This window comes from Rhinolophus sinicus, chromosome 2, assembly GCF_057876585.1.
Source record: "Rhinolophus sinicus isolate RSI-liver-muscle chromosome 2, RSI-T2T, whole genome shotgun sequence".
Lineage (NCBI taxonomy): Eukaryota > Metazoa > Chordata > Mammalia > Chiroptera > Rhinolophidae > Rhinolophus > Rhinolophus sinicus.
In genome coordinates this window covers 119,473,504-119,488,325 of record NC_142502.1, presented here as the reverse complement: position 1 = coordinate 119,488,325, position 14,822 = coordinate 119,473,504, and the positions used below count along the sequence as shown (strand labels likewise).

At 41.2% G+C, this 14,822-nt stretch overlaps 1 long non-coding RNA gene across 7 annotated transcripts; it reads left to right on the top strand.

The window, feature by feature from the left end:
• The first annotated feature begins 4,556 nt into the window (after positions 1–4,556).
• On the top strand, positions 4,557–13,919 carry LOC109458223 (uncharacterized). 7 transcript variants are annotated; one of them, XR_016020407.1, is made up of 8 exons: positions 4,557–4,913; positions 5,622–5,693; positions 6,304–6,395; positions 7,015–7,365; positions 8,121–8,252; positions 9,020–9,221; positions 11,885–11,987; positions 13,072–13,919. It is a non-coding gene; the product is annotated as an uncharacterized LOC109458223 (long non-coding RNA). The 7 variants fall into 7 exon arrangements; XR_016020408.1 differs by lacking the exon at positions 5,622–5,693 and having other exon boundaries at positions 4,558–4,932; XR_012496450.2 differs by lacking the exon at positions 5,622–5,693 and having other exon boundaries at positions 4,559–4,913.
• The last annotated feature ends 903 nt before the right edge of the window (positions 13,920–14,822 follow it).

Here is a 14,822-nt window from a genome sequence, read left to right as displayed (position 1 = left end):
CTAAGTTTGATTAAACAATTATTGTTTCACAAACATTATTTGGCCAATGCATACCAGTACTTCACTATAATTTTTACTTAAATGAAAGGAGGTAAGAGGAGGTCAGAGGTTTACAGGTTGGGGAGACTCCAGTGTGACTGAGAGACACAAGAAAAATTCCAGGGACAGAATGAGCAAGTCAATAGGAAGGAAGCTGAGGTTGGCGGGTACATGGTATCTGTCTGTATAGAGCTAGTGAACAACAGGACAGATAATTACATGAGGATAAATGATGGAGGAAGGAGAGGTGTTTTTTTTTTAATCAGGTAGAATTGCTCCAATGGGCCATAGAAAATTCTGGATCTTTCTGGCATTTTCACATTGTGATTACTCTCACTTTATGTATGTTCTTGCTTAAATCACTTTAAGCCAGTCACCAAAACCAAGGATTAGAAAAACTGAGACATGCTGTAATAATATGTGTTCAACCTCTGCCTACAGGATCTCAAAGCATGTTAATTTAGTGGAAAATAAACATTTATCTGATACATATACATATATATGTATATATATATATATATATATATATATATATATATATATATATACATATATATGTATATGTATCAGATAAATGTTTATATATATATATATATATATATATGCCAAGCACTCGCTTATTTTTTAAATTTCCATTCACTTATTAGTGAATATTAGTGTATTGCTTAAGATGGCAGTGATCTGGGGATGATCCTGCCTTTACACACCATTGAAGGGAACAGCACCCCAGTTTTGTCAATGGGATGCACTGATTCTGTTTCCTGTTATTGATATGAACAAGGAAAACTGAACACAACCACATTCCCATCTAATGGACTTTATGTATAGATTCTCGGTCACTTGTATTTGCAGGTATTAATTACTCAGTAAATGGTTTTTGAACTAAAGAGATTAATTTGCCTCTTTACACTACACACTAAAAGAACTTCAGTGACACCTCAATTAACCGACCTAGTTAATGGATGAGAAACTCATCCTTCAAGCCATATTACCATGAGCAAAGCAAAAGTTTTGAGTCACAGTGATCAACACTTAGCAGAATAAACACACCTCCATGTATTGTGTGTGTTTCCATTTCCAGAAGTTCCCAAATAGGTCCATTTGGTAAAGATTAAAGAATTATAAGTGAAAAAACAAACGGATGTTGTTAGTATTTTGAGAACCTAATTTATAAATATCCATTACAAATTTTTAACTGTAAAAGTCAGATATCCACATTGATTTTTATGGTGTTCATGGAAATTTTTGTGGAGAGAGATTATTTACAACATTAGAAAAAACAATGCAGTTGCTGGAGAAATTTTCTTGGGTTTGCAAGGTAGTTCAGATAATACTTTGGCCAAGAATCAACTGTGTCCTTTGGCATTTGTCATGCAGAACAAATAAAGGTTGAGGAGTTGAAAGTAACTGTCATACCAAAAGTCAATGAAAATGATCCATCCTGCTTATACAACTCAAATAGCTTCAGGGAAATGAAAGTGTTACTACTCTTGCCAGATAATGGAAGGTTTTAGCCTAACAGAATAACAGAGCAGCGTGGCAACCAGCCTTTCCTGGAATCAGGGGATGGAGACTCAAAGTGCTCACTCTCCATGAATTTCTGGAGGAAGTTGTGTGGAGAACTGCGAAAAGGGCATTGTCTTTTCTGAAAAAGCTTTTTTGCTCCTATCATTGTATCAGTTGAGGCTGCTTTCAGTGATGCTTGCAAAAGCCTTATCACTGAACAGGATTCAAGTCCTTGGATAAGATTTTAACCTTCATATGCCATTCTTGGGCGTGCTTAGGGTCGTCTATTTTCAGCTCCATCATCAGCCATCTAGTAATAGACCTATTTTTACTGAGCTACTGGGACATCATGGCTCCCAGCAGAAAGATAGAGTTTATAGTCTTTACCTTCAGGAAGCTTACCATCTTCTTAGAAAGATGACACACACACACACATCCATAAGGAGATGATAAATCCACTTTCTAGGCAAAAAAATCACTTCCACATGAGCAACAGAGAGGCCCTCAAAAAAGGGACAGCTTTCTTCCGATGACAGTGTCCAGAGTACTTTGCAATAGTGCAGGATGAGTTTCTTCAAGGTGAATGTTATGGGGGAGGGGGAGCCCAGGAGAAGGAAAGGAGTAGTTATGTGACCCAAGCGCTGGCTCTTGAGCTGTGACCCAAGTGCTGTGACATGGGCTGTCTGAGGGGCACTGGCCAGGTAGCTGTCCACCCCCTGCTCAGCCAGGCAAGGCTGGTATGAGCAGAGCCTAACATTACCTTCTTGTTCCACTGATTCTGCTGCTATAATAAAATGATGACCCACCCCACATCACAGAGAGAAGCAGAGAACCAGGCCAAGATCAAAGTTTTCTACCTAATCTCAACCTTCCTTTTTTATAAACTGATTTGCAAGTAGGCCTAACTTCAAAGATCGCATTGGCTGTTTATAGGGGCAGGGAACCATTGGTGTTGTTATTATTATTTTTTTAATTAACCTTATTTTTCTATATTTCCAATAGCGTCTGGACGATCCTTCAATTCTTGTCTGGTGATAATGAAATCATTTAAAAAAAGGTACAAGAACCCTTTTTGCTTGTCTCTGTGCCATTTAGTTTCAGGTGTGCAAAACAACCTAATGATTCGACATTTACACCCCTCACAAAGTGATAACCCCCCCCCCAAGTCTACTACCCCTCTGACATCCTTCATAGCTATTTTTTCCCCATGCTTTTTAAAACCCTGTTTGAATTCAGTTGCTAAGGAGTTGGGCATCTGAGTTAAGCACAATGCTGGGAGGTATGCCTCAATGCCTTCCACATGGCCTTGATCTAGATAGCAAGCCACAATCTACCCAGCACACTTTTTTGTGGCTTAATTGACCTAGTATCTGGGGGTCTTTCTTTGTTGAAACTTTTTCTTTAGGTTCCGAGTTGATTTTAGAGCAGTAACAGTCACCCCAGATCGGGCATTTCACAAAGAGCTCACAGATGACCAGCGGGAACCCAGCTCTGCTGTTGGGACTAGTACCTAAAATACCTCAGAGCGCTTGACATACATCAAAGAAGATCTTTAGCTTTCTAGGAAATCACGATGCCAGCCTTTTCCAGCCACGGAGCCCTTGTTAAGTAAGAAGAGAGCAACACAGATTCCTCCCAAGAGAGGCCTCCCTGGAAGAGATGGGGAAGACTCTTCCAGAAGGAGATTGCTCCAAAGCATAAAAGGTTCAGCTTCCAGCCTATCGTTCAAAAAAGTTTTTAAAGCCTTTTTAAGGAAACAATTTAAACCCAGCTGCACTTATCGATCAGTGATTTGATTTTGCTTTGTTAGGAGGGGTTTGTAATCTGCTTTTAAATGTTTTTTGTTCCTCGCCTTCATTGATAGCAAGTTCTGCCTGAGGCTACTTCTCAAAACTCTCACTGAAGCTTTCAAGTCTAACTAGAATAATTTTAATCTGATCTCCCCCCACTCCTTTCCCTCTGCGCAGAAGGAAATGTTAGGGAGTCGTAAGAATTTTTCATCAAATTCTGCCAAACCTAAAATTTTTAAAAAGAAGTCATTTGTCTTTAAGGGGAGAGCAAGGGAGCAAATTCTATTTACAAAGTCAGAACGAGTCAAGTATATTTTATTTTCTCAAGTACATTCAGTTTGTCGCAAAAAGTATGCAGCTCCTCAAGCTTTGTCTCTGCCTGGTGCCTGGTGCCATTCAAAAATAAATTCCAAAAAATATCCAAATCACAGAAGTACATACTATTTTTGTAATAAAGAGATTTTATAGAAACTTTTCTGTTTACACTTTTTAAAGGTTGTGCCTTTAATGGCACTGTGAACTATTAATTTTATGTTCTGCAAACTACCACAAAATAGTGGTTTTTCTATTATTATTATAGTATGAACTAAAGACCAGGAATTATGTTCCTAATTTAACTAATCACTTCTGATATTCCCCAAGCTTATAAAAACCAAAAACACTTATACGATGTCTGTTCTTTGATTTTTTAAATGAAATGCACACACGTTATTTTTTATAACGTAAGCATATGCTTACACATGTATGATCTTTACGAATTTATTTAGCAAAGAAGCCAAATATGTGAGGAAAACAGACTTTTCAAGTGGTGCCTTAATTGTCTTCCATGCATGTTCTACAGATCATTACTGAATGTTTACAGGTCCTGCATGGAATGACTTTACACCAAAGGAGAGGGTAACATATCTTCATTGTTTATAAAAATGACAGCTCCTAATGGACCATATTAGCTTTAACACAAACTATTAAATCCCCTTCATTAAATTTTTCTGTGTTCTGTTTCAGCATCTCGTTAGCCCTGGGAAGTAGGTGCAAACGGCGAAGGAAACGTGAGCACACATTGAGACGATTATAGATCATGGTTATTAGATAAGCCTCGGGAGGATGTTTTTCTTGGGCTGCTCACAAGCATTTTGAAAGAGTTGTGCTCCAGGTTTGAGGTCCCATGTTTCTTCCTCTTAAACTATGAGCAGCTGTAGCACATGACCTACTTCTGTAGGGCCCTATAATGATTTCCTTCCTTCGGAGGCTTCAGGAGTCCTCCTTTCTGCCCTGTGAAAAAAGGGGACAAATATTTTAATCCAAGCAAAATGCTGAAGCAGGTTTTGTTGGTTTCAGGGAAGAAACTCAATACAGCGCCAGCACTGAGTGTAGGCCTCAAATTGGAACCATCTGGGCTGCACAAGCGCTCAGAGACCTCTGGGGAGGCAAGGACGGTCTTGCTTGAGCTGCAGCCCATACACCTGCAGAGCTGTATGGGCCGATGACTTTGCAGGCTGGCTGGAACGGGAGCCTGTCACACAGCAGACAAGCCCGCACTGCCTGGTGCTGGCAGTTCGGAATCCCAAGGATGGAAAGGTGACTATTAACTGCTCAGGTGACCACTTATTAAGTAAATATTCCTCATATTTGACACAAATCAGACAGAAACACACATTTCCTAACTTTCCTTTTGGTGGCTAAAGGGAGAAAGTCTGCGGGAAACTATACGTTGGTATACACAATATTTTTAGACTTATCCTTAAATCTAGAGGGGGGAAAAGGTGTTGACAAAACAATGCATGTGTATCTGATAGGCTCTGTATTCTTTTTATTGATTTGTTTTTTGTTTACATGCTATAATTAATGATGGCTAGTTGTACTTTCCAACTCAGTGAAAGGACTTTTCAAGTGTGCTCTAATATCTAAACATAGAAGAATTAGGCCAGTCCTGGGAGCTTATTTTTAAATAAAGTATTTTTTAAAAGTTTGCATTACAAACTCTCTATGGCTGAGGGATAAGAGTATCACTCCATTTTCAAAGAGAAAAGACTAGGATTCTTGTCTTAACCAAAACCCAGAAATCTTACCGCTTAATTTTCAAACCAGCTCATAATATATTTTCTGGAAAGAAAATACAACATGAAGAACAGATAGAAATGGTACACAACTTGTCCATTTAATAAATATGTTTTCCAAATAGTGGTGATGAGGAATTGTCATTTTAATCTGGGTTTTAAGTTATTTGCTGTAGTTAGAAGCATAATGATTACAGTGTGGCCTTATTGCATCTTAAATATGACCAAGCATGACACCCCGAGAATGGGAGCCCCACAAGAACCTGAGCACGGAGGTCAGAGGGTGATATAGTAAGAAAAGGTAAGCCACTGAGAAATTTGATGATTTAGGGAAAATATAGGAGAGCTTGTTGAAACTTTGAGTTTAGTTAAATTCTTAGAAATGTAAATTTATCTGTCTTCTTCTAACTAATCCTTTAAAATAAGCCGGTGGATCTCACATTTTTGCTTATTGTAATTAAATGTATTGGCTGAATGAAATCAAACAGTCAAGATGTAGATAATACACCCGAGGTAAAATTTTTATATATTTTTAAAAATCAGAATTGTGAGCTCGAGTATAATTTGTTTTATATCTAAAGAGGATATAAGCATTTAAAAATACAATTTGAAGAGCAAGATTCACAGAACACCCCTTCCTCTTACAAAGTCCTAAGAATATTAAAGGATATATGCGGTGAAAAAGTTTCTGAACACATTGCAAGGGGCGAGGTGGCTGCCGTGTTCAGTTCTGAGTGTCCTCATGTACACACTTCATCACAAGCCAATTGGGAGGACTGCAGGAAGGTTGTGTGTGTTGGGCTTACTGTGGGTTTTTTTGTGTGTTCTTTTTTTTTTTTTTTTCTCTGTTTCAAATTTATATTCATGAATCTAAATTTTTAACCAAATCTTTGTTCTCCTTCCTCTGGAAGATGCTTCACGCTCCTGCCTACCCACCCAGCTGCACCCAGATCCATCACCCTCCCTCCTACCCCGACAGCCTGCACTGCTGTTCAGCCACAGGGTGAGACTTAATGGAGCTGAGCACACTTCCTCTCAAGCTTCCTGTGGAAAGCCAGTCAGCTGAGACTGGGAAAGGCCTGCCACCACATGCCAGAAGCCCCGTGGAAATCAAATGGGGAGCCCGGCATGGGGGCAGCTGGCCCTTTCAGGCTATTACTTTGATACCTTTGATATGGGCTTGGGTTTCTCTAGAAAACACTGCCACTGTCTCACTCACGCAGCTCTGAGAGGGCGCCCAGACCCAGCGTCGGGGCCAAGCGCGTCCATTGAGTTGTGAATTTCTGAAAAAGTAGCACTGGCTAGACTCAGGAAACTAAGAAAAATCTGTGGCGGGTTGATACATCAACTGAGCCCCTACATTAAAGCAACACTGTAACAATCACAAGGCAACAGAGACAATATTCTTATGATTTTATTTGAAAAGCACCATTCTCGACAAACGGGAACTAATTGATATAAATAGATTACGTATACACACGTATGTACATATATTTGAGAGAAAAGCCCACCCTGTTCTCAGGAAAGGTGACACTTGGGAGTGGGCACTTTCAGACTGATTTATGAGCTGGGTAAGTACTTCTGATTTTTAAAAAAAATTTTTTTTTTGCCCAAATGGTCAGGAGGTGATGAAGACTGACTGCCCAGCCCTTCGCTGCCAAATCTTAACCGCCTGAAAACTTACAGAAATGCTTGATTAAAACTAGAATAAAAATCTCCAGTCGCCTTCAGCTAACCACAGCACAAGGGTGGGAAAAAACAGTGCCAGGTTGCAGTTTAAGTATAGTTACTTGGCGCCTGCTGAAAGTTCTGCTCCCTTCCTGTTTAATAATTAATTCAACTTTAAAGCCCCAAGGATCTGGACTCAGCACCAGCTTCACAAAGCCGTACAGAAACAAAACGCTTCCAGAACTGAACAGGGGACACAGGAAGACAGAATCTAACATTTCAAGAAACATCACCACATGGGGCCGGTGAGCAGGGGGTGGGCTTTGGAGGTGGAAAGAACCAGGGTGGAGAAATTCAAAATAAAATAAATACACACAAAAGCAAGGTTATTCACGGCCACTGGCATGAGGACTGGGAGCGGCACAGTGAGCCAGAAGTCATCCATTCGGGAAGCAGGCTGGGTGCCCGCAGGCTAGTGGGGACCAAGAGGGTAATGGGCTCAGTCTCTGGAAAAGGAGAGACCCAGCCTTGCTCTTCATTAGTGGCCTCTGCTCATTAGTCAGAGCATTGCCCTGGAAAAGGCATCAAAGGTAGGCAGTCCTCCCTGCCTGAGCCCCCCTCATCCTCCACCGCACCCCAGCCCCACGATTCTCCTACCAGGGGATGGTCAGGAATGCACTGATTGGGAGGGCACCATGGAGGGAGATGTGGACACACACACACACACACACACACACACACACACACACACACAGAGCTGAAGGAAGAGCGGCAGGACTTATTGAGCGGTAGCTGTCCTGTGTATTAAGAACAACATAGAAAACCAAGCAAGTTACTGGACTTCAATATTCAGTTTTATAAGTTAATGCTCAACACAGCAGCAGGCCACTGTGGAAAGGAGCCAGCCATCCAGCGGGGTGCCTTGCATTGTGCTTTGTGATTTTTTATAAATCACTTGCTTTCTGGAAGCTGGGGAATCCAGCACAGAACGCAATACACTGTGGACACGTACAACCAGCAGAAGCCACTAACAGCTCATCAAGTCTCTCATCACACACAGGTAGGAGGAAGAATGTTTCCAGAATGACTGCATGCAGACCCACCTCCAGCCACACAATCCAGGATCAAACCACACGAGCCTTTCTTTTGTACACCAGGAAACTGAAGTGTCCCAAAGCATCGCAGACAGGTGGTAAGCACCAGCAATGAACACATTAATTAAGCAAAATGAAGGCCCGGGTGGCCCAAGAAAAGAGGAAAGCTTATTTAAACACTAAATTGTATTTACTTTTTGCTTATTATTATTATAAAGAAGACATGGCTTGGAACACTCACACATATCCTCTGAGACTGTAGTAGGGTATTTTGAAAAAGACATTTATGTGATTAAATGGTTGAGTTGAACAAATAATGATCTGAATGTTTTTCCTAATCCCTAAAACGGGGTGTTTTTAATACTCTCCAATTATGTATGGATTTCTTTGTATTTTACTTTATACGTAAGTTAGTTGTAAAATGTTGAAATTACACCTCCTTCCTATCTGTTTCCTCCAACATCAGACTGATGGCGTTGCCTAGAAAATGCAGCAGCTGACTTAAAAATAAGCCTTTTGTTTCTGTTGACTGACCCCTCAAAACTGTACCAAACTCAAGTTTGAAACTAGCTTCCAGTTATTAAAGAATTTCAAAGATCAATACATTTTCTTTATTTGTGAGTCAGTGAATGTCTAGCTGCTGTTTATTATTATTATTATAATTATTATTATTATTATTATTATTATTATTAATGTCAAGATCAGATTCAAGCTAATGTCGCTGTTTTCTTGTGAAGCTTATAGAGGGTTGGATCACGGAGGGACTTGACCTCAAGCAAGTTATAATACTTGACCTTGCCAGGCCTCAGTGTGTTGGGGATAATCACCTGTGCAATGGGGATAATCACCATTCTTACGTCACCAGGCTGTGATGAGGTATAACGCATGTGGGGTGCTGAGGACCATGCTTGCTGCACACACAGCTCCCTCAAATTTGAGAGCAGTGAAGTCCAGCTCTTCCTTGCGTGCCTGCAACACCACCCTGAGCCGACTCTCTGGGGTGTGACTGTTTAGCCAACTTGCAGTGTTCTGAATCCTTGTGTGCTCCCTTTCACTTTACAAAATAGGTGAGTTTTAAGGAGTTGTAAATTGAAATTCTGGAAAAGCCAATCATATTTCCAATATACAGGGGGCGGGGGGAGGGGCTGGCTTCCTATTTAAAGGAGCCACCACAGTGCATCCATTCTTAGAGTAGCAGCATCCTTTGTTGTGAGCATAATTATCTATCAGCCTGTCTTTTTTTTTTTTAATAATATATTGAGATGCTTGTATGAGGCAGAGTGTTATAGTGGAAAGAACACTAGACTATGACCCAAGCCAGCCTCTAGGTTGGTGTAGCCACTAATTGTGCAAACCCAGGCAAGCTACAAACTCAAGTAGAAAGCCCTGGGTGTCAGTTTCCACCACCACTTGAGGAGGATGACACCACGCTTCACTTCTCGGGGGCACAAGTATTTGCTGTGTAGAGTAGCCCTGACGGCACTGTGGGGAACCCCGTTTATTGGGGCGAGTAGTCATATCCACACCCACAGCCCACACTGAATTGGTCCAGACTGAGATAAGTACTGTAATAGAGCCAGGAAATAGAGCCAGGAAATAAACAGACCCGAGGATTTATAAGGCCCATCCAGCCCCACAATTCTGATTTCACGTGAATCATTCACCAACATCCAGGCCAGTGTTCCAATCACTGACCTCACTCGCCAAATGTTGACTTTGACCCATTAAATCTTGTCCAGCCTGGCCTTTTTCATGCAATCCACGAGGAATTGGTGGTGGTAGGTAATTTGGAAGGTTCCACCCATGGATATGAATGTGCCCTAAAGGAGAGAAAAAGGGGATTCCATGATTAAAAGAGTGGACATCCATCCAGCTTGACTCTGGGTATACACCTCAGGGCAGGTGTATTCTATTCAAAACTTACCCACACAGGTTTAAAACACTTTGTCAGAAATTTGTGGATAAAAGAGAGGACTACAAAACAAAAGCCACCACATCTTTTCTACCTAGCACCCTTTTGGTGATCCTCCCATCCTATGGTTTGTGTGACGGCCCACTTTGCATCGCAGCTGAGGGTGGGCCCTGGAGTCTGACAGGGCAGGATTCGTCACCTTGGTTTTCTCTTCTGGAAAGTGTGGATAACAACCTCAGACAGTTGTCTTGATGATTGCAGACGCTGATTTATAAATCTCCTATCAAGTTCTCAGTTGGTGACAGCCATTATTCCTAAGATGGAAGCGGCATGGCATGTAAGCATGCAACCCCAAGAGCCTGTGATTAGTACTTGTGTTACCAAGCTGGGAGAGTTTAGAATCTATATTAGTTTGCTAGGGCTGTTACAACAAACTACCACAGACTGGGTGGCTTAAACAATAGGAGTTTACTTCCTCACAAATCTGGAGGCTGGAAGTCTGAGATCAAGCTGTTAGCAGGGTCTGTTTCTCCTGAGGCCACTGTCCTTAGCTTATTGATGGCTGACTTCTATAGCCAGCCATCTTCGTATGACCCCCAGTATCTTTGTATGATCATCCCTCTGTGTGTCTGTGTCCTGATCTCTTCTTAAAAGGCCTCCAGTCATATTGGGTTAGGGCCTACCCATTTGACCTCATTTTAACTTAATTACCTCTTTAAAGACCCTATCTCCAAATACAGTCCCATTCCAAGATACCAAGGGTTAGAAATTCAATGTATGCATTTGGAGGGGAGCGCAATTCAGCACAAAACAGCCTCCATACCAATAAAAGCATTGTTTACATTCTGTTTTTAAAAATAGAAGTTCAGATTTGTACACACGGATATATAAATGAAAGAATGGGAAAACAGGCTCCACCCTAACACTTGATACACCATCCTGAAAACCATATGGGCTCTCTGTTTCCTTGTAAAGAATAGACCCCCAGTCTTTAGACACATTACAATCAAGCAAAGGTGAAGACTATGATAACACCAGTAGCGCTGATACAGGCAATAATATACTCGTTAACTCACAAAGCTTCGATAACATAAACCAACAGGAATTCTCTTGAACTGGGTGTATCCCGACCAGAAAGGAAGCAGATAAACTACCTTGGTCTTTGGCTGGCTCGACCTAGCCTTCCCAGTCACCTATATGTCTTTCATAGAGAATTTTGTGACTTATCGACTCATGAAGAGACAGAAGAAATGTTTCACAAATGCGTTCTCACTCTTGGTCTCCATCATTTTCAGTGCCTGATGGACCCTCGGCTTCCCACTGAGCTCTCCTCTGGGCGCGGCCCCTTAAACACCTTATCCATCACTGCCGTTTTGCGCCATGACTGTGTCACCCCTGCCTCAGTGCAGGACAGAACTGGGCTCATTATTTAATTGATGTCTATTTTTAAATATCTTCCCTTAATAAGTTTAAATGTCTATTCCTATCCCTTTCAATTTTTTTTTTTTCTTCTGGGCTTTTTTAGAGCCTTATTTGGAGATTTACTGAATATCCAAGTCCAAGGGAGGTATGCGAGCAGTATACGATTCTGTTAGATGCTGGGCTCCACATTGCTTGAGCATGAAACTTTCAAAGAAAATTAAAGTGAAAAAAAATCAGATCTGGTATTGGTTATTAACTTCACCTCAGGGTGACTCCTCTTCAGGGGCAATTAAATAACAGCTCTGGGCTGTTAAGTTTAGTGGCTTTACTTGTATGTGGTACCTCTTCTTCAAGGACAGCCTCATTTCAGATCTGCTCTGATTTTACATGATGAAGCTGATGCGGCCCCTGCATCCCAGATTTTATTTGAAACTGTGGGTGTGACCATACAGATGTGCTTCGACCTTTGTTCTTTAAGGAACAAGTTTTGCATTACCAGGTAAATGCCCTTTCAGTGGAATTCTCATGGAACACTGGTGACATCCTGTGGTCAGTTGGGTCTAAGGCAGCCAGACTTTCTCAGAAACTATCTCAGGAAATAAAGAAGTAAATGCCCCACAGAAATCCTAGTGTGTTTTGCAAAACCAAAGGGGGGAAAAACAAAATAAAACAACTCTTATACCTAATCATTTTTATAGTATGAATATCTCCTTTCTTGAGCCATGCAATATCTCAGTGAATGTGAACAAAACAAGTTCTGGCAAGGAGTATTTTTGGTAAGAATGGACATGGAAACAAAAGACAGTTTCATCAAAACTGAGGATGAGTGCCATGATGTCAGGCGTCACTCTGCGATCATACCTGTTCTTACCATCTGCTGTTGTAGGTCCCCTGTACCTTGGCTCACTGTTGGATTCTCGCAGGAGACAGACTTCTGCAAAAGATCACACAGCGTGGCTTAAAGGGAAAACAGTGGGTGTTTTGCATTTTTGCACCAATGACAATAAATTGAAGCCATTTAGTTGTAAATGTGGTATTACACTTGATGGTTTCCCCTGGCAAAGCACTGAGTGGCCCATATTGAACAGGCAAAAAAAAAAAAAAAAAAAATGGCACTGGGGGGAGCAGAGTCAGTCACTAGAGTAGCTTACCAAAGGGGCTCATAAAAGCATTTGTCAGTCGTTCAGAACCATAACTCAGCTCAACACTCATGGTACCGGGAGCAACTGGCTTGGTTTAAGCTGAGGAGAGAAGGCAATGGAGTTTATGTTGTTCTTCTGTTTATTAAAAACGGATGGGAGCACTTGACAGAAAAATCAAACTTCTGGTCATGGCTCATTAATCCCAGTTGTATCTGTCAAGGGTATGTGTGTGTGGAGTTCCAAGAAGCCTCTAGAAGTAAGATCACTGCTGAGCTTTGGTATTTTCTCTCGTTTTGAATGGAAAAAGAGATGCCAATCACCTTAAAGGGGAGAGAACAGGAAGTTATTTTTAACCCACCCACTTGGAGGACTTTAAATATAAGCAAGTTGGTTTAAGATAAAAATGATTTTGATTAATTTTATCGCTGATATTTGTCATAGAGCTTTCTTCAGAAGAAGCAGAAAAGTGAAGATGAATGTGGAATAAAGCCTAATATTGTGGCTTTTTTAAGAAAAGCATAACTCTTGGAGATAGATCCTTGGGGGAACTTTGCAGACTCCTTATATTTGCATATGGCCATTGAAGTGTAATCCTCTATTGAATAATCTGTCTCCTCCCTGGAGATGGAGATAAGACTCCGGTCAATCCAAACTGCTTACATCCACCCAGAAGAAAGAACTAGCAGTATTCTAGTCCTTCCTTTGGGAAAAACGATCATCTGTAAGCAAATGCATGTTTCAAAGCCTTCACTCTGTGCCCGACGCATCTTACAGTTGAGAAAGACCACAGGACGAGCAGAAATGCTGTTTTTCCTGCTGATTTGAGGTCTGAACTGTAAAGTCACATTTCTGAAATCACCCAAAGCCTCAGCTTCTTTGTGCGTAAAAGGCGTATATGGACAATCATTTAGCATCTACCCCAGAGGATTTCATAAGAATTAAAGGAGATAATGCATGTAAATCACTTAAACGCAGCCCCTGGCTTATAGGAAGCACCCAGTAAAAGATGTTCCAGAAATGATTATGACAGCAGCATCATCTTCATTATGGACAGCATGGTTTGCTCTGAGTTGAGCTCTCTCCACCTCCCACTCTCAAGTGACGTGCCAGGAGTACATGAGGTGAAGTAGTGTGAGGTTGGACAAAGGTTCTGCTATGTCAACTTATTCTACCATTTGGGGCGGTTATTAAACAAATAATTTTGAACATTTTCTGGGCTAAGTGCTGTGAATGATACAGAGAAGTTTTAAATGTAGTTTCTGCGTTTAATAAACTGAAATCTAATCATGTGTGTGGATGCAAGAAGTTCTCTATGAGTCAATCCTAACTCAGAACCTTAAAGCAAAGTAGGCGAAGCCCCCAAAGGGAGACCAGGACTGAGTAGAGTGAGAATTCAGGTGGGAGCAGAAATAGAACCTGGCCCCGATACACATTTGGGGTCACCCCCTGGGAGCTAAGGATCAGCTGACCTCATGCCCCCGAGGGTTTCCAGTAGGGCTCACGATCTCCTGTGTATCCCTGTAAATTTGTTTTCTGTTTAGAAACACAGTGGGTTCTTTTCTTTGCCTAATGTTCTCTGCCCACGGATAATTGAAACCAAATCATCTGAACATGGAGCAAGTCTGAGATACATTGGGCCCCTTGTCTATGGGGACACGTTCCAATGAATGACTGAAACCTCGACTGGTACTGAATCTTATACATAGTATGTTTTTTCCTGTACATACCACCTTTTCACTTAAAAGAAGCACTTTACGGCTTCTTTCTGGCATACCCAAATGCCAGCATCACTGCTCTGGCTCGTTGAGGACATTATTAGGTAAAATAAGGCTGACTTGCACACAAGCACTCTGATACCACAACAGTGGATCTGATAACCGCGTTGGCTGCTGAGTGACTACCAGACGGGGAGTATCTATCGCGTGGAGACGCTGGACGAAGTGATGATTCAAGTCCCAAACAGGACAGCTTGACATTTCACATTACTGACAAGGGCATGTAATTTAAAACTCACAAATTGTTTATTTTTGGAATTTTCCATTTAATATTTTTGGACTTCAGTCAACCACAGATAATTGAAACCCTGTCAAGCAAAACTGCTGATAAGGAGGGACTACTGTAGAAGTTAGTAGCTCGGATAAGGTCTACTACTGTGGTCCTTTCATCTACCACCTAAATTCCAAGTAAATCCT